Source organism: Anas platyrhynchos, chromosome 1 (assembly GCF_047663525.1).
Source record: "Anas platyrhynchos isolate ZD024472 breed Pekin duck chromosome 1, IASCAAS_PekinDuck_T2T, whole genome shotgun sequence".
Classification (NCBI taxonomy): domain Eukaryota; kingdom Metazoa; phylum Chordata; class Aves; order Anseriformes; family Anatidae; genus Anas; species Anas platyrhynchos.
Genome location: NC_092587.1, coordinates 3,694,879 through 3,716,528, shown reverse-complemented (window position 1 = coordinate 3,716,528; position 21,650 = coordinate 3,694,879). Strand labels below are relative to the sequence as shown.

The following is a 21,650-nucleotide window of genomic DNA, read 5'->3' as shown; positions in this document are numbered from 1 at the left end:
CTGGGCTGCCAGAAGAGATTTGGTATCAGCACGGCGAATAGTGAGAAGGTAACAAATAGTGACTAGATGCTTCATTCACTCAACGCTGTTGCCTAAACAATGCTGAAATCTTTTGAGAAGAAAAAATATAGCAACTTTCATTATAGAATATGTGCTATATAAAAGTGAGAGTCACTGGTAAACGTCAATGCAAGCATAAAACATGTTTTGACAACGCTAAAATCAGTCCATGCTTTCAGCAGTATTTGGAAAAAGACTTTTTCTGTATAGAAAGAACATCGGTGCTATCTGACACCCTAGAAAACTGGTACGTATTTGGACTTCTTATATCAAATATGCATGCACCCCAAGTACGTATTTTTCAACAGTCTTGGGAATCTGAAGAGGACCCAGTCAACTTGAAGCTGGCAAATGTCCCAGCTTTTAGGAAAAGTTAAAGAAAAAAAAGAAAAAAGGAGAGATCCATGATAATTATGGGCCTGTCTATCTCACTTCAGCACCTGGTGAACTTACGGAGAAGATGGTTCTGGGAGTTATCGAAGGGTTGGAAGGGACTTTAAAGATCATCTAATTCCAGCCCCCTGCCATGGCAAGGAAACCTCCACCCAGCCCAGGCTGCCCCCAAGCCCCATCCAGCCTGGCCTTGGGCACTGCCAGGGATGGGGCAGCCACAGCTCCTCTGGGCAGCCTGGGACAGGACCTCACCACCCTCAGAGGGAAGAATTTCCTCCTTCTATCTACTCTAAGCCTACTCGTTTTCAGTTTAACGCCATTCCCCCTTTTCCTAGCCCTACACCCCCCATTCTCACATACTGGGAATCTGCACTTTTGCCCTGCTAATAACCAAGACCCATTTGCTTCATACAAACCCTGCAGTAAGACAGTCAAAAGTCTGAGTATCATCTGCCAATTACCATGACAGATACTAAGCTTTACCAGGAAAATCAACGTTAATACTCCAACAATATTTGCTTCTAAACTGCTTTTGCTACATAAAGTAACTTCAGTTTTTACATCAGCACCCTGACGTACGCACACCTGGCTGTGAAGTTGTGATGCTGACCCCACAAGGACCAAGCCACAGATGTAGAGATGACACCACACAAGCCACCAGCACAATCTGATTATTTATAGCACGGAGTGGCCAAGAACCAACAGCTGAAAGTCACTCCATCGTTTCACCATCTGCTGCCTGGACAGCCACCACCAGAACAGGCAGCCTTGCCCACACCTCCCACCCCTGACTGCTCACTCCTGTCCTCTTCCACCTACTTGTTTGCTTCAGCACCCTTCACGCAGCTGTGTTTGCGCCAGATCTTCGTACCCAGACTGATTTTGTCGCTGCCGTTGCTGGTTCTGCAGGCGGGTTCCCTGTACAGCTGTAGGAAGATCGGGCCAGCACCAAGGGCCAACGCTTTGGCCACGCCAGCTGGCGCCAAAGCAGGAACAAGCGACTGCGGGAAGCTGACTGCTTCTTTCAGCAGCTCTGCCAGCTGATGCCAGCTTAAAATTGCTGTGAAACTACAGGAAACTAGCAACTAGGCATAAATGTGAGCTCGACATGCAGAAAAGCACAAAGGAAACGAAGAAAGCCCAGAACGTGTTTAACCAATAGAACAAATTACTAGAATTGATGCTGAAGTCTCCGTTTTTCAGGAACTTCAAAACAGACAGCATGAAAAAGGTTTGAAACAAATGCCTGTTGATTTTTCAGTCAAGCATGAGCTCAAAACAGGGAGTAACAGTTGCACGTAATGACCTACAACACCCTAAATGTCAGACGAACTGATCCAATGTTTCCTTCTGCCTGACATCTTTGAGCTGTGTGCGTGTGTCAGCTCTCTCCCCGGTTGTGTTGGGTCCACATACTGTAATTGGAAGCCCACAGTTGGATTTAATGCGATTCCCTTTGGAACATACCCCCGGGTTGAATCCAATTTCTTCACGTAGAAGCGAGAAGCTCTAACATTTGATCCAGAATCCGTACCTCGTTACACGGGAAGCTGCCGAAGTCTCGCTTGTTCCTGGTAGCAAGGTGGCAGTGAGGGAGGAGCAGCCCTGCTGTGCTCGAGCTGCTGACCGGCCTCGTCAAAACTCACAGCTGTGAGCGCACTGAGTGACAATTTTGCTTGCCACAAGCAGACAGCCTCAGTGAGCAAGGCTCCTCACATGCAGAAGCAGTAAGTAGGAGGGGCAAAGGAGAAATCCTGGCTTTCTGCTCAGCGCATCTTCCTTCACACTTCGGTGTTGTATAGCTGGAGAAGATGCTTCTTCCCTGCTGCAGTAACTGTGTAGTATTTCGTCATTTGCAGATAATCGACAATTTAAGAGGAAGTGTTACACTTGGCAGCATTTTGTAACTGCCGAGTGACTAAGAGGACCTTATTTAATATAATATTGAAAGAAGTGCTTTATGGATCTACACCTGTACATTCTGCAAGGCAAAGGAAGAGGTGCTACAGTGCATGCCATGAGGAGCGTGGCCAGCTGCCAGTGCCCACACATACTTATTCTTTCTCAATCACTACCATACACACACTCACCCTTGGAAAAATAAAACACTCAGGGCATGTAGGAGCGTTTTTCTAGTGCTGCCAACTTCTGCCAAACTCTATTATTTAATTTAAAATAAAGATTATATTCATGGAAGCACAGATATTTAACTTAAAGCAATGTCTGTCACCAAAATAGAAACGGAGTGAGAAGGAACAGAGCAGAGCAGCATCGTTCTTTCACATTCTCTCCCCCTACTTTGTGTGACCAGCTCCTTTCAGCAAGTGGAATTAATCAGCACTTAATTGCACATTTAAATCCAACGTGCAAAGGCAGGATGTGGACTGACAAAGCACGGTCAGATAGCAGAGAGCACAGACACCAATATACAGGATGTGAAAGAATTGTTGGGAGATAACAGATCATCACACCTCAGTTGTTTGGCTTTATGTACCTTGAAAGCCAACTACAAGAACAGACTGTAACTGAAGATACCGCACAACACACAAGCATCTCAGCCATCAGGAGCCTTCAAAGTCCTATTACACTTTCTACAAACTCACATCCTTTGTTCTACGTTTGCTCTTTCAAGTGGCTTGCTTGTGGGACTTCAGACAAGCTCCTGAACAGAATGAACTGCATGCAGCTTACACTGGAGGAAAACCAGTACAGCACCAAAACCCAATGGTACACAACTCCTCGTCCTGCTGCTCGTAGCATTCAATAACAGTAACTAGGATGCACAAGAAAAAAACATTATTTCTGTAGATTAATAGTCCATAATAAGAATTATTCTTGCAGAAAATGGCTACCAGAAATGATTAACCTCTATTAAATGTACAAAAAATATGAAGAGACACCTGCAACTATAGGAAAATGAAGAGAAATCATTTTTCTACTGTTTGGTTTCAACACTGATTGCACGACATCCCTAAGAAAGATTTGGGGCTGCACAGGGGAGAAGTAGCAGTCTTTTAATGCAACAGGCAAGTTCATCTAGGGCTAGCTTGTTAAGATGAGGAAGAGACAAATTAAATCAGCTCAGGCTGATTTGGCTGTATCATCAACAAAAGCTAGAGCTCCTGGGGAATCGAGAAGCGTGCTGCAGACACGGCTGTTACTGCAGATTCCTCTGCGTGTTGGGAAGACCAGAGGCACATACCAACCTTAAACCCAGTAAGGAACTCGTCAGGCACTTGTCTTATAGTTCTGCCCTAAACGTACATATTTAAGTAACAAACAATTGTAAATGGAGAGACTTAAAAAACAAAAGGAAATTCTTCTGATTTAAAAGCCAGACCTGTGCTGTTCACTGTAGAAGGATTCCTGCTTGTCCTGTTGTTTGATTACTGCTGAAGACACACCAATGGTGCAAGAAACACGACCTCAATCAGCCCCTGCACCACCCTGCTAATGGTCCAGGTAATTTCAGGCCCGCTCTGAAGGTACCCAGAAAAAAAGAGACTCATTCTTATGCCTAAGAGCAATGTGCTGACTCGATCCATCATAAAGAAGGTGATTTGCCCTCTCGAGTGACTGATAAGATCTTGAATTGCTTTGGTCTTCCTTTTGCTACGCAATAATTACAGGCCTGAATCAATTCCATCAAAGAAAATCACTTCTAAACACAACCGAGGCATGAGTATTACGGAAATCTACTCATAGAAAAGGATTTACATTAATTTAAAATAAACAATGAAATCATGACTATTAGCAGGTAGAATCTCACGAAAAAATTACTAGTTCAATAGAGAAAAAATTATTTCTTAATTCATAGGTAAATTCTATGCAAAGCCACCTGGTTTGAAATGGATTTTGTGAATATCAAACTAACTCAATTCTCCTCATGAAAAGATAGAGAACTCTCCCTTTTTACCCTTTGCAATATCCAGCAAAACTGGAAGATGTGGCTGTATGACAATTAATTTACAATCCAAGCGAATTTTATCCCTAAAAAATTTAGATAAAAATATTTTTTGAAGGGAAGTAAAAAATTAAAAAAAAAAGCCACAGTAGTCATGACAACCCCATTCTGTTTCCTTCTGCTCACCCATTTCATCAGTGTGATACCTAAAATAATCCACAGTAATTAAACGATCGGCAGTAGAGATCTACTGGTGCAGAAAATAACTCGAGAAGAACCAACGCTGATAACCAAGGGGAGCTGGCAGCACCTGCCAGGGATGCACTGGCCAGCAAAGGTGCTCCCCAAGAAGCACGCCCCTCACCCAAGTCCTACCAGCAAACCAGCAGATTTCCATCAATTTTGCTGCAAAGATAGGAGGAATCGCACTTGGCACTGAGTAGCTGCATAAATTTGTTTTCAATTTATTTTCCAGCTTCAAGAGATGTCTGAAGAAGCAAGAGGAGTATGTTAAAACATGCTGCAGACTAAAGAGACAAAGGGCTTTAACCAAAAGAATTATGGTTTTTGACTGTCATCTACTATCATTGGTGTTCTTCTAGGTGTTCTTCTATCTAATTTGGCTTTATTTAAATGAAGTATTCAACGAAACCGATTTAAAACTGAGTGCAAGAGAAACAACCAACACTTCAGGCATTTTTATAAACTTAACGTACTGAAAATCATGCGTATTACACCTCTGCTACATATGCTGATAGCATCGTAAATTAGGGGCTCCTCCCCGAACCCTTTAGTTGAAAACCTTAACACCTTATTTTGCATACATCCCACACAGATTGCTTCTGCTTGTATTGGATATGTTTTGTATAGAAGATTCTGCTGCTTCTCCTCTCAAGACAGTTCAGTCGCAAAGCAAAATAAAACGGAGTAGAGGAAATTTTGATAGCAGGCTGTTTAGGATCCAGTCTGCCTAAATCAGGCATCATTAATAAGAGAATGATTTGCTTCTGGTGCATCACATTTAGAGGACATCATGGCAGATAGGGGTTGTTTCTGGAGCTCTCCATGGCACCCATCTCTCTCCATGAAACTCAAGTAACTTAAAGACTGCATCAACAGGCAGCTAAAATTTACACCTTGGTGCCAGCACTGAAATCCCAGCTAGCAATTTCAGCAGGGCTTTAACAGATTGAACAGGAAGGTTTAGATATACATGAACTTCATTAACATGACTCACTTCAACCTTTATTCCTCCCTAGTATTTCAACAGCGCTTTCAGAGATGGAGTGATTTGGGAACACGAGGAACATGGCCCTGTAATCCAGCATCTCTTTAATCAACCCAAATGAGTATGTTAATACCAGCAGTTAACTGCATTGCAGAGTTTCATTACAACAGAGTAAAATTTACAAATATTATCTGTTTAGGATTTTAATAGCAGGGTGACCAAGGTAGACAACACAGTGCTAGGACATATTTAGAGTTTAATCAAACCAACTGGTCTTACTCTGTCCCAGAACAACTCATGGAAACCAAGAGAGATCCCAGATGAATCCATGTTAAAGAAGTGTTATATTCGTTTTCCACTCTGACTGCAAAAGCCTGTTTTAGCATATTTTAATTTTGGAAGAGAAACGACCCTGGATTCTACAGATTTTCACAGAAAAACAGCACAACACAGAAGTATAAATTGAGATCTCTCACACTGCACGGTAACCAAATCACACGCTGTTACCCTGGATTGGGATATGCCTCGCTTAATTTCTACAATATAGGTGCCCTCACATAAACCTGCTAAAATTCTCACTGCAGTTAATGTAGATCCAGGTAAAATAGTTCAATTGACTAAATCCAGTCAGTCAAAAAAACAAAATGTGAGGAATCACATCCTAAACTTCCAAGCACTGCAGAGAGCCACGCTCTTGTCCAAAAGATGAAACCTTGGCAAAATAACTTCTGAAGTGTATTTCTGCCGTCAGAAATGACGTATACAAACACAGAATATTAAAGGCATGCTGACCCCATCCCAAGGAAACACCATGAAGAACATCAAAACCCATTCCACCCTCCCCCTCTGACCGCAGCCTCTCTCCATTGAGAGATGACATTTCACCATTCCCTAAGAGCAACGAACCATCACAACTGGTCTTGTTTCTGGAACTACCGAGTCTGCGGTACCGAAGCAGAAAACAACAGGGAATCCAGCACCTCGGGCAGAAGAAAGAAAGAAGGCAGAGGAGCACAATTTCCCTTGCACACAATATACAGCAGCTTGTCTTGTTTCACCTTTACACCCATGAACACTGGGTGACCATGAAAAATTGAAACCATTTCTGACCTCCTCTTTTTTTCTTCTTGACACTGGATTACATTTATGTCACTACCCATGCAAAGACAAGTTATTTGGGAAACACAGAACACAGTACATGAGAATTAAACAGCTAGTACTACTCCTGTAAATATTTTACTACTTACTTTACGTACTTGTGTTCAGTTTCCAAAGATGTTTTTTGGTGTCTGGGGGAAAAATAAAGCCAAAAGCAGTGTGTTTTCTACTTAAAACTAACTTGGCTCCAATGGTTTCTTAACCAAACAATCATAGAAACAATGCTTGAGGATGAATATTTGAGAGATGAAGACACAGAAAATATCCTGTGCTGATTTAACAGGCACTTCTCTGACCTTGATGTGGTATCAGGGAGGGGCCTGACTTTTTGACTGAATTATCCAGTCTGATCACTGCACTCCCATCGTCACTTCCTAGCTTGTCATTCCTGTTAGTGATTCAACTACCTCTCAAGTATTCCACAGAAAAGAAAAATATCCTGAACAATACCAGGAATAACATTCCTCTATTTCTGTTTTGGTTACATTTATGTCAACCACCTTCCCCTTCCAACAAATTTCGAGACAGCTTTTGAAATACAGAGACGTCAATTCCACTAAACCTATCAGCACTGTGGTTGGAAACAAGCTGTGCAGGCTTTATCCTTAGTGGCCATGAGCTCTGAGAGGTTATTTCTCCATAATGCACGAAGTTTAATGCACAGGGATGACCACTCCAGTCTATCCTTTGTTCTCCCTCTTTTCTTCCACTCTGTTCCTACTAAATTCAAGAAACTGGCACCAGGTAATACAAATTGACAGCAACAAGCCAAGGCCCTGGAAACGGCTTCTTTAGATACTGACTGCCAACGTCACAGACCCACTCGTGTGCTTTTCAAGAGCTGTTAAAGGCAGGTCACGTGAATAAATAGGAAAAGCCTTCTTCAAGCTGATGTCAGTTCAACCACCTTATCTTCAATAGGCCACTACACTTGACGCCAGCCTCACACACTTCCCCTAAGACTGTGAAAGACTAGATATAAAAATACTTTTCTGCAAAGCCAAGGTGCTCGAAGCAACCTGGATCTGTAACAAAAAAAGAACATGAGATTGATTCAGGTCGAGCTTGGTACCTAGAGCAGAACATTAATTGCTATGCTCCAGTTCAGAGCTGTTTACATGACTAAGCTGACACTGCAGACATTACCTGCCACTGAAATTGGTTTCCTCTTACAACAAACCTCTGGTCAAAGCAGAGGATCGTGTTCTAACATTGACAGCTGTGCAACAAACAGCTCGTTATCATTCCTCAACTCATCCCAGTTTTTATTACCCCAACACAACTACCACCTGTGGCACGTAAGCAGCATCAGGAATTCCATTTAGCAATGAAACCTGTTTTAGTTAAAAAGGCTAAAAGGGAAAAAGAGACAAAAGGCTTGCATTAGAAGTATGAGGGAAAAAATAGCACCCGCTGACTACAGGAAAATGAAAATAGGCTTATTTCTGGATAAAAAGCTGAAATAATCCTTTAATTAAGTGATTGTCGTGATTGTGAAGTAAGTTGTAAGATTTCTGCTTAAACGAAGCATATTTCTTGGAAATTTGCTTAGAATTGCACAGAAGTGCTTTCTGTCTTTTGGAGTTACACTAGCAGAAACCAGCAATAAGAGAAGCTCCATCAGGTCCTACACCAGTCTGTGATAGCACAGTCAGACTCTGTTCACCTTCACCATGGAAGCAGTACTGCCTTTGGCAATCCACTGATGGAAAGACAGCATTTTCCATCAGTGCTGCAGGAGTTCCTGTACTTCTGCACCAAAGAGAGCGAGTGCCAAGACTGATTATTCATGGAAAAGACACCATAAAAAACCCTGTATCTGTAAAGATAAAGTCTGCATCCTCCCCCTTTGTTGATCTTTTGATTTAAAAAAATAATAATAATAATTAAATAAATAAATAAAAAAGAATGTGTGGTTCATTCTCCCATATTCCAGGAAAAAAAAGAAAAAAAAACAAACACATCACTGCAGAATGATTTTCTCCAGTTCCCATTATTTTGGTCTGACTCTGAAGGCCTGCTTCAGCCCTTGCTCTCCGGAACGCCTCATAGGCTGCAAAATGCAAGTCTAGCAGATCTGCTGAAATGGAGTCTAACCACTGCAAAAATTAGGATTTCACAAATGACTACACTGCTAGCAGCAACGCACAGAGTACCCTGATCTGCTGCACCACAAATGCTAATACTCACAGAGGTACTGCTGTCTGTACTTCAGTCTGAAGAGTCTGCCCATCAGCCTGGTGGCCTTGCCTTCAGCTCCCACCTTCTCCTGTCTTCCCCTGCCCTGGTCCTTTCTTCCAGCTCTGCACCAGCTGCCAATCTGTGAGTCTCACAGCTGAATTTTATGACATTGATTTGATGTTACTCACCAAACAAGATCTCAGTATTGATCTGTTTTGGAAACTCTCTCAAATTCTGAATCATTATCTGAATGTAAATCCTTGAATGAGTTCCAAAGAACTCGCTTTTAGTCAAAGGTTAACAATTGCTATGCTGTTGAACAAAAACCTAAACAAATACATCCGTGTAATTCAGTATTGTGCAGCAAGCTATTTGCTTCCTCATTTAAAGGATCTGAATAATCAAAATCTTGCTTCCCTACCAACATGATACTGCATCTTGAGAATGCTGCAAATATCCTGTGATACTGTAATTACTCACTGTATAAATACTCTGACAGAACAAGAACCATACTTCAGCACGTATTCATTCTGAAAGCAGCTTGTCTCATTCTGTTAGTCCAAGGCAGCTCTTCAATATACAGCATTTTCATCCAACTTTGGGAAAGAAAAAAAAAAAAAAAATATATATATATATATATATATATTTTCTTTGTCTTCTACACTTAAGTTTTGCAGTTTGGTCCTCATTTTTCATACTAATATCAAAAGGTTCCCAGTCTTTGCTCTGGTTAGATTAATCAAGGCCTAACGCTTTCCAAAATTCTAACTAGATCATTTACAAAAATGCTGCAGGCCTCTAATCCTTCAGCAGCATTATGCAGGGTTTCTGCTTATAATTCCATCATTATTTAGAATATTCCTAGTATGAATGGGAAATGGGATGTTTAAAATAAATAATCCTGAAAACAGACCAAAAAGCCTCAGCCTGACAAAGCCCTCTGTAGTGAAACGCCTAAAGAACCTGAAGCACTTTTCTGAGCCAGGTCCTACTCCAGACTTCCAGAAAATTCTGCAAAATAAAGGAAATCTCTCCAGAATCCCTAGCAGCAATGCTGCAGAAAGAGAACTGTCTTGACAACGCTGTAATTCAATTCAAATTGAAGACATAAATGATCCAGGGGCCTAAAGCCCGAGATGTGCAGTGTCCAGCCTGATGCAGAGGGTTAGCAGATAGTCGGCGCAGTCGGGCAGCAGGCTGGGTCCTCGCTTTTCTACAGTTAAGGGCCTGACACAGAACAACAAGTTTTTGTGATAGAACAGACTGATTCCCACAAAAAAAAAAAAAAAAATCAAAAAAAAAATCAACTGAACTGAGATACAAATGGAGGGACAAACAAATATAAATGGTTGGCAAGAAAATACACTAGGTTTTGCTCAGGATATTAGCGTCACGAGGATTAAAGCACAGCAAGTACTAGCAAATACATGAAAAACTCAGCTATAATATAGATGATGAGCAAAAAGTGCAAAGGTTTGTTTAAAGCACAGGAATTTCCATAAAGCATCCATACAACAATCCCAGGCCCAAGTGATCTCGCAGGTAGATACAGGGGGTTGTTGCTACATCCAAGAAAATGAAACTATAGAAACTAGCTGCAGTACTGAGGAGAATGTCCCTAAGGGAAGTAAGTATACGAACCTAGAGAAGTAAAACTAGTAAATCTACAAGTAATATCTTTATTTCACCTTCTATCGTCCTGCAATCTAAAGGGCAAAACAATTGCTAGGTTTTCAAAACCACTTAGACCTCGGCTGTGCTCCTTATTGTAGCACCAGGTCTCTTCACTGCAGAGGACTCAGATGACGTATTTTCACTTTTATGCAATACAACAACTATTACAGAAGTCACAGCAAGTTGTACGCAATGGCAGCCTTTAAGATTCTATTCTATGTAACTGTAACACATCACACTTTATTAATAATCTGCATCTTACTTTCTCTTTCTCTCCATCTGGTGTTATGTTCATGCATCCTTCCCCAATTTTAAATTTGAAAGCATTTTTCATTTTCTCGTGTCATTTTATTTAAAGCATATGCTTCAGTTATCATCTTTGTCTGCATGTGTGATATCAATAACGATCCGATACAGAAAGAGTCAGATTCTGAAATCTTTATTAGGTAACAGCTTGCCTCAGCAACACAGGCAGTCTACAAACTATTTAAATCAATTAGACTAATTTCCATATTACTCAACCTGGTACAGCTACTGTACATCAGACTCTAAGTAAATACATACAAACAACTAAAAGGAAAGCGATTTGCAAACACCAGATCACAAATAGATTACACGTTAGCCAAGATGACAGCAAGTGCCGCACCAAATCCAGCGATCCGTCTTACGGAGCTCCCTGCCCAGCAGCAGCCTCTGTAAATATTGCAGAATAAGGTGCAAGAAATTCCTCCAGTAAAAAAAAAAAAAAAAAAAAAAAAACAACATACAAAAACTGCTAACAAAAAGGGATCGCTTCCACCGAAATGTCAATTACTGCCTGGCGTACGCCCTTGAGAGTAAGCGTTCGTCTGATTCACTGACAAAGCAAACACGGAGATTTCCAAATGTTATCGTACTCACTTCTACTCTGTCACACAACTTTCCCTTTCAATTTGGAAGAAAATAAAGTATCTGAATTAGCGCATTATTACACGGCAACCTCGCGACGCAATTCTCTGGGTCTTATAAACTAGCACCAAAGCAGTTAATGCGAAAAGGTAAACAATTAGTTCCTTAATGTTGTGGTCTGTGTGTCCTCCTAGTGATAACTATCTGAAACTGCAGTGATACTGCGAAGAGCTTTGCTGTGGTTAACTCTTCACTTACTTCATCTTATTTTATGTAGCGTCATCGCAGCTGTCAAGCCTGATATTGCTCGTGCTTAGCCACGCAGGCAAAATCCTACAAGTTCAACAGTACGTAGGCAGTCAGGAATACAATGAAGACCCAAAGATTACCAGTCATTATTGCACACCAAACATAAAACTAATAAAGCAATTTTAAACATTTTTGAAGATGATGCAAATGCTAAATAACCTTTCACAAAATACTTCATGGTTTAGGTTTTCAAGCAACACAGAAAACTAAGGAACACATTCCATCGTCATTTTCAGCTAACCGTGTGTGCCAAAGTTTCACCCCAAAGCTACCTAATTCAAACAACAAAAAACACAGTGTTCTTTCAATCCAGAAATTACCTAAACGTGAACTTCAACCCCAAATCCATTTCGACAAAGCAGCATCACACAACTTGGTGTACATCACAGTCCAGAGACTTCAGATCACTCAGACTAAGCGTTTTTCTATCATAGCTTACTGCATTTCATCCTTCTGCTCCTACAGACTTTGCCTGAGGTTTTTTTTTCACCTGCTGGGTAACCAGACCATGCACTGGACAGAGAAGGTGAAAATTGTGAGAAACTCCCAGATTATCCCAGCCTGTGAAGGAAAGTAACAAGATACAAAGCAATGAAAAAACTCAAAGATGTCTACTGATTTCACCTGGGAGGAGAAGTCCACCTGGACCTGGAACCTGACCATCAGGATGACTTTTTTGTCTAATAACCCCCCGTATGAACCACCTGAATGAGTACCTGCAGTTCTTACCAGGAGGTTAAAGGCAGCGTGAGCCGTCCTGTTCTCCCCAGCCCTTCGACACCAGGAGAGGTGCAGAGCCGTGTGGTGTGTGCAGTGCAGTGCCACGACTGCTGCCTGGGCAGCTGTAAGCAAGAGGCTCACGTGCCAGAGGCAAGGCACAGCCTAAACCAGTATCACAAGATCCTCAAGCCTGCCCTATGAAAAGCAAGCAAAGCACTGCAGGGAAAAGTGGAAACGGGCTTCAGGCTTTTTTCCCCCTGATGTTCCAACGCTGCCAGTGCTGTGAAGTGGTAACTTTTATCAGTTATTAATGTCTCAGAATGAACTGATCACAATTAAGTGATAATCTGACCACACAGCGATTATATGGGAAGGGTACATTAGCACCTCATGTGAAAGGCACAAACTGAACCTGGTATGGTAAAGCTAAAGCCTGACAGCAAACAAATGCACGCTCCCACAGCTCCCAGTAACTTTACTACACAATCATTATATTCACCTTAGTAGAGGAAACAAATTTTTCAATAAAACTGTAAGTAAGAACGCAGTGATGAAGACATTGGTTCTACTTCATGTCCAGAAGTTTGGAATTTGGACAAGAAAAGTGAGGAGGGAAGATAAAAAAAGAAAGAAGGATCAAGAGCACAATAACACAGCTCTCCCCAATAAATTCAGAACCTGTGTCCCTCATCCAGTAGCCAACAAAGCCACGTAAAGCCAGGGTTTGAACTGCATTTTTGGAAATCTCTAAAGTGACTGTGGTATGGGCAGATGAGGCTTGAGATTTTAAAGAGTTATGATGGACAAGCTATTGACAAATGCTAATTACCAATAAAATAACCATGGCAACGGTCAGGAACATTGCCAACTACAGGCTGACAGGCAGCATGTCTTTACAGAGGCACAGAAAATGACTTTATAGAAACAACACATCAGTATGATGATTGGCTAAAATAACATGAACTGTTCCGAAGTTTTAGAAGTCTTTATATTTTCAAGAATTTCCCACTGCTGTTATTTCTATGAAATCCAGCAAGTTACGTTGTTACATGGTCAAACAAAATACCTCATTTGAACTGAACAAGTATATGATTAACCACAAAAATTCTTATTTATCTTCCATCTTCAAATGGACACAAGGTTCTCAAACTCATTTTGACCGCAGAAGTTCTTTATGTTCCTGTATTTCAGAACTTCAGATGATTTGCATATCAAAGCAGTTGTTTATAAAGCTCTTCTGGTCTGTCTTCACTCTGATATTATATATATATTAAACTTAATTAGCCTTTCAGCCAACTAAAACAATGCAAAAAAATAAAATTAGTGACCCACACATTTAAATGATTACATTGCCTTTAAGAGGCATATACTTTTTTTTTTTTTTTAGCAATTTCAGTTTGTCCAATTCTGGTTAAAAACAACTCTTCTGAACTACCCTGAAACACCTTTTTCCTTCTGATGTGCCAGGCTCTTCAGATCTTGCCTGGCTCCCACATACAGTCTCACCTGCTATAGCTTAATTAATACATACTGCTCAATTATGACTACATTTGGATATTTTAAACGTGGTCACAGTTAAAATACTCTCTTACATTATAAACAATAATATTATATGATCAAAAAATGTTGCATAAATGAAGTGTGGAGGCTTGTTTCCTTGCAAGCAAGGAAGCATATATATGCTTGCTTCCTTTTACTGCCAAATCCTTCAAGTCTTATGAAATTTGATGGTTACTTTTAAAACCTAAGCGTTCAGAAACCGACTGTATGAGAACTTCGCATAAAGAAAAGCCCAAGAACAAACTGATTTTAACCGGCATTGCCTAAGAACAACTGCCCCTCAGATATCCGTAACCCAACAGGAAAATAATACATTAAGTACTTTTGCTGATGCTGGTTTTACCTCATTATCTTAATCTGATTATTTCTCAGCGTATGATTCACGGTTCACTCATGTTTGAGACCGTCAATACTTGCTGCGTGTCAGACTCTAAGCTGCTTCCACGCTACCTCCTCCTGCTCTGGCTTTGCGAGCTACCTTCTCCGCAGCACCTGCAGCAGGCAGCCCGTGCCCTCCGTCACCAAGCGGCCCTATTCTACGGCAGTACGTAAGCGCTGGAGCAGAAACAGAAGTAAGGTGGACAGTCAGAATCGAGAGGAGAGGAAACAAAACACAGCTGAGTTTTTCGAAGAAATACATTTTTAGATTTACCATGTAAAACATGGTTTTCAGGAAGTGGCTCGTACCGGAAGCCAATGACCTCACTGCTTCTTATAAATACTGTACGATTACAAAATGAAAGAGCGCTACGACTTGCTAACGCTTTCTTTTAACATCCACATGTTAACTATTAACTCAACGCTCACCGGTTATCAAAACCAAACTCTAAACGGAAGGAATAAGAATTTTAGAGGTTCCAAATACACATCAGAGCAACACTTGTGTCATTCCAAGCAGTGAAACACCATTACATCTCTGTAATGCAATAATCCCTCCATAATTACTTTAACTTCTGAGTCTTAAAAACCTATTGTGCGGAGCCCTGACAGGCAGTCACTCACCCCTTGCACCTAAACCAATCACCAAAAAAAAAAAAAAATGTTGATTCTCTGTGAACTGTCCCCACCCCTCTCCTTCCATTTGCTGAACTGTCACTGCTTCTGGGCCATCTTGTCACTGACACCACAACTTCTCTGATAAAACACATCCCCCTTCTGCAGCTCAAACAGTACCTTCCCATTTGGATTCCTCCCAAGGACTTGACCAAAGCCTGGGGGAAGGCTGACTTCTGAAAAAGCAGGTCCTGCTGGAGGAGATGTCAGGTTATTCCAGCACAATTTAGTTTTGATCAGCAAATTGCATTTTCTGTACAGTATACTCATTACCTTGCTCTCTTTTAACACTTTAGTATGGCTTCAGTAGAATTCTAGGAGTATCTAGCTGTCCAAGTCCAAGTTTTTAGGTTCAGTTTATTTTTGAGTTCTGGAAGAAGCGTACTAGTTCAGCTATTTCAACATACATGTGTTTAAAAAAGAAAAACGCTCCTACTGCAGTTCTGGAATAGTTTAAAAAAAATCCTTTGAAGTTTTTGGAGCATATCACATCATCCAGACTTGAGTGCTTTAGCATCTTTCACTCTTACACCCACCTCTGTTTCTAAGCCTTATGTCCATTACCCATCCTGCCTTCTCCCTACGTCCCTACGGAGGGGCTGAACCAAACCAAATGCTGTCACCTTCAGTGTGGGCTTCACCTCCCCTTCCTACGTTTCCATCTGAACAGCTGAAGGCTCTATTAGTATTTATCACTGTTTGACATGTCTTAACAGGCTTACTGGTTCCATTTATCTGCTCATCTCCTACAGCAGGCTTTTCCCTGCAGCTCAGCCCTTTTACCACTCCTTACATTGTTTCTTCTTTAATGTACTTATCCCCACACTTGCATCAAAGCGTTCATGGGTTTTCCTCAATTAATACAAAAGTTTAAGCAGTTTTCTATCAGCTCTTTTATCACTGATGGAAAGGAATTCCAGGCTTTCTCTATCTGCAGCTTCTCTGTCTGGTTCACTTCCCTGCAGTCACTCAAAATGAGCTGAAATGCCTTCAGAAAAACTGGACCTCACCATCTGCTTCTTCTAAATCCATCACAACATCCTTGGACGTGTCTTACATCTTGATAAAACAGAACACCTAACAGTGCAACTTTTCTTTTTTTTTTTCAAAGCATGGAACGTATCTGAAGATCTCTACATGCAACTTTCCATGATCTTTGTTGATAGAATGGTGTAGATACTTTGAATTACATAATTATCAGATAAGTTTGGAGACTAGAGTCTTGTGCTGTTTTTTTCCCCCCTTTATTAGTAATCCTGGCCTAAGAATAATGAACATGTTGATGTTTGTTGATAAAACTTAGTTACAAAAGGAGACCCAGGATATCACACGGAAGGAGCTGAATAACCTTAAGAACTTGAATAACAGAAGTGAATTTCAGCAGCTGTAGATTTAGTCATATACATGAGCACAATACGTATTTCAGCCAGGTAAACAGCTCCTCAATTTGGAATCTATGCAGCAGGAAAAATGCAGCCCATTACAAAGAAACCATGGGTCACTGGCAGGACAGAGGTAAGAAATAAAGCTACCAAGACCCCAATTTACAGCAGCAATTTTGGATGCAGTCTGCAGGCAGCCCTATTATATCGTGGTCCCTGTTTAAGAAAGGTGCAGGCTCCAGCATCAGTAGAAAAAACATTTCAGGTAGCAGGAACGGCACCAGATGGTAACCTCTACCTTTCAAGTGCCAGCCCTGCATTTGCCAGAAGGAACGGGATTCACCGGTTTAAAAAAAAATAAAAATTAAAAAAAATAGAAAAAAGCTGTCTGACCACCAGCCGTGGTCTCAGACTACAAATTATAATTTCTCAGCCAAGATCATTAACGGCAGCCAAATGATTCAATCTAGACCACGAGTAGGAAGGAGCAGAAGAGGAGCACCAGCATAACAAACGGAGCGAACGTGGTTGCTTGTTCCTGCTGCCTCCCAGCAACAACGGAAGCCTGCCTGCACGAGCTCTTGCTGTTATTCTCTGCTCCATCAGTGGTTTACGTTCAACTGCTCAACGGCAGGAATCGGCTGAACGGAGCAGAGAAGCACCTGCAGACTCCATGCCGGTCTCAGCTGGGAAATGACACCGCAGCACCGGTTCCAAAATGAACGACGGGACCATGAAGTTTCCGAGGCAGGAAATGGAGGACGATTCACACAGTTATTTCATGCAGCCTCAGCTGCAGAGCAGCAGCTAACAACTGCACGATGATTAAGAATAGTTCCTTCGCCCATGTTTCTGCTTTGATGAGCTATTCCAACTGCACCGCACATCAAAGCCCGGCACAGCAAGCTCACTCGCCACAGACTTTAGACATTCTGGAGGATATTAAGAGACACCAAGGGACACCGTGTCCCATGCTGCTTTAAGCACGGGCAGTAGGCACACTAAGGTGCAAATCCGTCTCCGATTTGAGCCAAGCATGCAGAGCAGACACGGTTCAGGATGATCAAAAGAATGGAAAAAAATAATCAATCCTGGGAGTTTTGTTTGCTTACCTGACCGAAGAGGCATAAGTGATACAACTCCTAGCCATAAACCATTAGACAAATAAACATGAAAGAGAGCTACATAAGGCAAAACCTTTTGTTGTTGTTGTTTTGTTTTTTAATAAAGAGGTTATAATAATGGCCTTGAAACCTTTAAGCTGGCAACTGGAAGAAACATTCTAATCAAAACATCCAACGTTGTAGAAATCTTCCAGCTTTGCAATAGGGGGAAAACAAACAAAAAAAAAAACACCACCATTTTTAAGAAGAGTTTCATTAGCTTGAAACACAAATATACAGCCATTAAACCACATCAGACTTCCTATACCAAGTGACAAGACTGAGAAACCTTAGAAGCCTTTACTAGTTCCATGTATTTACCACAAAAGTGAGCAGTAATTCTACAGTAATATCACAAACACTGCCAGCACTACGTATCTTAGACCAGGAATTCAAGATAAGAAAAAATAATTATCAGCTACTGAAGAAATAAGTAGAATTGACCCAGCTTAAAAAGTTCTGTGATCTAAAGCGACCCCTTCAGTAAAAAAAAACAATAGAAAAAAAAGGAAACATGTTTCATCACGCAGTAATGGCTTTAAAATGACAAAGGAGAGATTTAGATTAGATATAAGGAGGAAATTCTTCTAAGGATGATGAGGCCCTGGCTCAGGCTGCCCAGACGAGCTGTGGCTGCCCCATCCCTGGCAGTGCCCAAGGCCAGGCTGGATGGGGCTGGGGGCAGCCTGGGCTGGTGGGAGGTGTCCCTGCCATGGCAGGGGGTGGAACTGCGTGGGCTTTGAGGTCCCTTCTGACCCAAACCAGTCTGTAACTCTATGAATCTTACATTACAGCTTCTCCTGAACAGAAGCAGATATTTAGGTTCAACTATGACAAGAAATGTGTTACAGAATAATATTTTAAATACTGTGTAAAGAAAGAGAAATGACCGCTACCTATTAATAGAATACTTTAATGAGAACAAGCACGCATGGGCAATGTTGCCCTTTTTCAGTTTTAAAGCTATGTGGAACCCAAAATATCAGCAATATCATCCACTACAGTATTTCGCTCATTATTTCCTTCAAGTACACACCACTGCTACCGAGTAAGAGCACCTCCAGCAGCTGACCCCCAGCAAGTTATGAGCAACTCCTTGAAGCCTAAAGTAGCTTTAAGATTTGTATGTGCAATAGGGCAACGTCCTAACTTGGACTGATGCAGAAGTAATAGTAAGACTGGTTAATTTTACAGGCACATAACCTAGAAAGATTTATTTAGAAACTAGCAATCCCAGAGGAAATTTCTACGTTGGGAGTTAAGTCAACCCTGAATGCCCCACATTGTGGTAAGTCAAGGGCAGAAGAAATCCTTTAAAAGAAAACAACCATAGTAACAAATGCATGGTAATGACTCATGTAAAAAGAAAAACAAAATATTTCCAGTATGCGAGCCAGATGACTGCTGGACCACATCAGTTTATGGTAAAACACAAGAACAGATTTTTAAACATTTGAAGATAAGCTCTTCAAAAGCCAGCGTTATCCTGGGCCAAGACATTAATCTAGTGGCAGCACAATGAGATATCTTACTAGGAAATCCAAATTGAAGATTCCAGCTTTGTTCCTGAGCTGACTTCTGTACCCCAGGTTAAATCCAGCACCAGTTCAGTTACGCCTATTCTCTAAACTTGCCAATTTGATTTTTTGTGAAGGGTGTTAACATTTGTTTTCCATCTTATACTGAACTTTTCCAGAAGAGCCTCACCTGTTCCAGCCTCCTCCCTGCGCTGACCATCTCTCTGTTCTCCACAGACTCCAAGTTCTAACCTTACCTAGCTTGGATTTCTTTCTGTGCTCCTGCACCTTCAGCTTTCTTTTCAGGAGCTGCTGCCTCCAGACAGCGCTCGCTTGCTGCTCCATCTGCCCATGCACCAGTTAAAGCCACAGCCAGCTTGCCTTACGCCTTACCAGGGTTCCTCAGGAGAGCTCACAGCAGTGCCTCCAGCCCCTGCTGCTCTTCACAGACTTCTCCCCTGCAGCCCCCACCTCTGTTACTCCCAACACTCACGGAGATGAGGAACTCAGCAGCAGAATAACTGCAAATACAAGCAACCTGAATCCTGAGCTACCGGCAGAGCTGGTTAACATAATGTAATACTTAAATACGCTCTTATAAACCACAGGAGGGATTCGGCAGTAGATGATACTATTAATATAAATATTATTTAACAGAACCCTTGAGAGGCACAGAATGTAGAAGTAGAGGGGTCAGCTGAATATCAATTAGCTGAGAGAACGCAGCTTTACAGTCTTTACCCATTTGAAATGGAGATAATGATGGTAGCAGAAATTAGATTCTGAAGCCAGTTCTGCAAGAGATGCTGCTACGAAGTCTGTCTTAAAAGCAAGCATCCTGAGCTTGCCTGAGCATCCATTCATGCACTGCCTGCAGCGGAGCCGCTTGGAAACACCCATCTCACAATCACAGGATGTGGAGGCATTCACTTCCAGGCCCCGGTCAGCAAGAAAACCAGATGACTGTTCCATTCCTCACTCGAGAAATCTCGAAGTTACGAACCACACCGCTGCAATCTGCAAGAGGATTTCCTTAAGTACCAAGGCGGAATTTGCATTCGTCCTCATGCTTCGGCTGGGTGGCAGGGAGGGGCAGGAGAGGAGAACGTGCGTTATCGCTGCGAGTCAGGCTTCGTCCCAGCACAGCTGAGCTCGGGCACATGCACAGGCCACCACGAACGGCCCACGGCAAGGACAGGGTAGGAGGACAGGTCCCAGTGCTGCCCTTTTCTTGCTCTGTTTTCTCCCCTTCCAGATTCCTTCTTCAAAACTTGCAGAGCAACCAAACCACAAAGGTAAGCTGGCAATCGGGAAATAAGCAAAGTGTCCTTTTGCTGCCGAAAGGGCAGCAAAACAACTGGAAAAAATAAACACCGCACACAAGAATCATGAAAGCCACCTGCAGTAAGAGTATGGACTTATTTTCCACTACCCCTTTTCTTTTTCTTTTTTGTTTCCTGCAAGGCAGCAGCACAACAAAGAGAGATACTGGTAGAAGGCACAGACAAAGAAGCATTCCAAAAAACGTGACATATAAAGAAGAAATCTAAAGTGAAAAAGAATTACTGAACCCACTTTGGAAAACCTTATGCATTTCTGCTTGCGTTATTAAGAAAGACAATGAATAGTTATTAACATTGTTTAAGGTATTCGTGAAGATTTAGAGATCAAATGTAAAAACGAAATAAGCCAAGCAAAATTTACCCAGAAAATACTTTGCAGGCCAGTTTATATGGTAACCTTGCAGGCCGGTTTATATGGTAACCTTGGAAGTATACAGTAATTAATTTCCCACAGCTACAAAAGTGAGTGCATCTCAAAGTCTCAACATTGGCTTCCAGGTTGAATCTAGCCAGGAAATTTTTTATCTAAAGTAGCAGAGTAAAGAAAAAATAAATTACAGTCCTTGTCTATTACAGACATCACGTGTATCACAAAGCCATTCTTCGAGACAGACCTCAAACACTTCAGGTAAAAAGATTATTTTCATGGGAACTGATGTTGTAACAAGCTGCCAGAAGACACATCACTACTTTGTCACCCACCAGCACGTGGAACAGAATTAAACCTGTTCATGACAGTAGGAGGACATGGTAATTGCAAAGGAAAACATGAATGGAAGGGTAAGTGCAACAAGGAATATCCCTCAGAGACTCTGAGCAGGATGATACTGGCCACAACAGAGTGCATTTGTAATATTTACCTGACCTACCAGCTATGAGAATGATCTTACACAAACCTTCTCAAAAGGAGCTTTACCCACAGGAACACAAAGTTACAGGAAAAGACTAAAACAGCTTGTTTTTCAAACCAGCGGTCTTCAGACTACGGGGGCATGCAATACATCCTGAAGAGGGGGAAGGGCATGAAAAAAAAAAATTAAGACCTGCTGGTCTAGAACAAAATAAAGGCTAAATGCATCTAACTGCTATCCCCAGATGCAGCATGTGCAAAACCCAA

At 41.6% G+C, this 21,650-nt stretch overlaps 1 protein-coding gene across 16 annotated transcripts in view; it reads right to left on the bottom strand.

Moving 5' to 3' along the window:
* Positions 1-21,650, bottom strand: part of LOC119717831 (uncharacterized) — a 131,092-nt gene that overhangs the window by 98,764 nt on the left and 10,678 nt on the right. Inside the window, exon 1 of one of the 16 annotated variants that reach the window (XR_011811212.1) lies at positions 8,934-9,061. The exons of the other annotated variants lie outside the window; for them this stretch is intronic. The gene's annotated coding sequence lies outside the window, so the exon portion shown is untranslated. Of the gene's footprint in view, positions 1-8,933; positions 9,062-21,650 lie in introns of those variants that run through there. 16 annotated transcript variants of the gene reach the window in all.